This window comes from Penaeus vannamei, chromosome 24 (genome assembly GCF_042767895.1).
Source record: "Penaeus vannamei isolate JL-2024 chromosome 24, ASM4276789v1, whole genome shotgun sequence".
In the NCBI taxonomy this organism is placed as follows: domain Eukaryota; kingdom Metazoa; phylum Arthropoda; class Malacostraca; order Decapoda; family Penaeidae; genus Penaeus; species Penaeus vannamei.
The window spans coordinates 36,161,278-36,163,777 of NC_091572.1; the positions used below are offsets into that span (position 1 = coordinate 36,161,278).

Genomic DNA, 2,500 nt, shown 5'->3' on the forward strand with positions numbered 1-2,500 from the left:
GAGAAAAAAAAGAAGAGAAGGTTTAACGAGATGGATATAAATCGTGGACTTTAAATAGAGACAAGAGAGAGAGAGGAAAAAGAAGATAAGGTTCTACAAAAAAATATAAATTGTGGACTTTAAACAGACACAAGAGCGGAAATAAGTGATAGAGAGAGAAAAAAAAGAAGAGAAGGTTTAACAAGATGAATATAAATCGTGGACTTTAAACAGAGACAAGAGAGAGAGAAAAAAGAAGATAAGGTTTTACAAAAAATATAAATTGTGGACTTTAAACAGAGACAGGTGCGGAAATAAGTGATAAAGAGAGAGAAAAAAGAAGAGAAGGTTTAACAAGATGAATATAAATCGTGGACTTTAAACAGAGACAAAGGGAGAAAAGAGAAGATAAGGTTTTACAAAAAATATAAATTGTGGACTTTAAACAGAGACAAGAGCGAGAAATAAGTGATAAAGAGAGAGAAAAAAGAAGAGAAGGTTTAACGAGATGAATATAAATCGTGGACTTTAATTAAACAGAGACAAGACAGAGAGAAAAAAGAAGATAAGGTTTTACAAAAATATAAATTATGGACTTTAAACAGAGACAAGAGCGAGAAAAAAAGTGATAGAGAGAGAGAAAAAAAAGAAGAGAAGGTTTAACAAGATGAATATAAATCGTGGACTATAAACAGAGGCAAGAGAGAGAAAAAAGATAAGATTTTACAAAAATATAAATTGTGGACTTTAAACAGAGACAAGAGAGAGAAAAAAAGTGAGAGAGAGAAAGAAAAGATAAGGTTTAACAAGATTAATAGAAATGGAAGATATTTGTGCAGACTGCCCACCCCGCCTTCCTTCCTCCATCCCTCCTACCCCCCCCCCCCACCGACTCCCATGTGCCTTCTCCCTTACGTAACTTTCACTCAATTCTTTTACGTTGCCGTTTTTCCTTTATTTACCTCTTTTTTTATATTTCCTTACTATATAGGTTATTTCCATCACAGATAAGCAACGTAAATAAAAATGAGGTTTCAATTCAATGCTTATGATTTACTTTGATTAATTTGATTCTTTATTTAGGCCAATTACGATACACGAATCACCTACTCAAGAAATATATCAAAATATAAACACGAAATAACCAAAATGAACTCGCATTAAAATATGATTCTGCATCACTAGATTAAAAAGATCAAAATCACTACAACTTCACACGTAACAATAAAAGTGAGAACAGAACTAACCTACATTGCAAGATCAACTTTATGCCCCAGTTGTACACGCATGCCCAGGGAGAGCGACACCAACCTTCCTCAACCAGGGCACGATGGTAACTGGCTGGGCGACCTTCAGCATTACTTTATATGTGGACTTTGTGTTCCATTTGCAGAAGCAATATAATTCATCCTTCTGCGTATTTCGTTCCTGTGTGTGTGTGTGTGTGTGTCATTGTTCGTTTATGTGTCCTGTGTGTGTGTGTGTGTGTGTGTGTTTGTGAATGTTTGTTCATGTGTTTGTATATGTTTGTGTGTGTGTGTGTGTGTGTGTGTGTGTGTGTGTGTGTGTGTGTGTGTTTGTGAATGTTTGTGTTTGTGTGTGTGTGTGTATGTGTGTACATGGTAAATTTATACATGTATTAACTACGAATTATTTAGGATCTAATCTACCAAAAAGTAAAATATTCCTGTGGTATTATATCATATACACTAACATAACGATAAAAAAATAGGTCTACAACTAATTTTAGGTGCACTCTTTACGCACAAGAAATTATCAAGTACCTCTTCCTACAAACACACAAAAACAACGACTTTTAAAAATCTTGTTCATTAACTACATGTTTCCCTTTAAACATATATGTGTACATATACATCTATACATACATATATATGTGTGTGTGTGTATGTTTTGTGTGTGTGTGTGTTCATGTATATAAATGTGTATAAATAGGTTTGTATACATATATAGTTATATTTATAAATAAATATATACATATACACATATGGGTAGCATGACAACTTTTTTAAGGCTCGTGGTGTGGAATCAGTTCATTCCTCTATTGACTGTGTTTACGTAAGTTACAACGGTTATAGAAACATTTCTAAACGATAACCTTTTAATCTATTACAAATAATGATAAAAGAGTGGCATACCATTATGTAAATCTTGGCAATAATGGAATATTAATTAAAGTCTAAGGTTAACTTTAATTTAACACCGTACCTTTTCCTACTAATTATATATTATAATTATACAATGTATTTAATCAAAATAACATGAGATGGGATCGAGTCAGTCTCAATCTTACAACCTTCAATATCCGGGAAAATACAAATTTTATTACCAACACTTAGCATACCTGCGTGCAGGTCGAAGCCACTATTCTGTCTAACCAAGGGATATAGATAGATAGATAGATAGATAGATAGATAGATAGATAGATAGATAGATAGATAGATAGATAGATAGATAGATAGATAGATAGATGGATGGATGGATAGATAGATAGATAGATAGA

The 2,500-nt window shown here is 32.8% G+C and overlaps 1 non-coding gene across 1 annotated transcript in view; it reads right to left on the minus strand.

Annotated features, from left to right (window-relative positions):
* Positions 1–1,311, minus strand: part of LOC113817100 (uncharacterized) — an 11,283-nt gene extending 9,972 nt beyond the window's left edge. Inside the window, exon 1 of the transcript XR_011399556.1 lies at positions 1,227–1,311. This is a non-coding gene — a transcript (uncharacterized protein). The remainder of the gene's footprint in view (positions 1–1,226) is intronic.
* Positions 1,312–2,500: the final 1,189 nt, after the last annotated feature.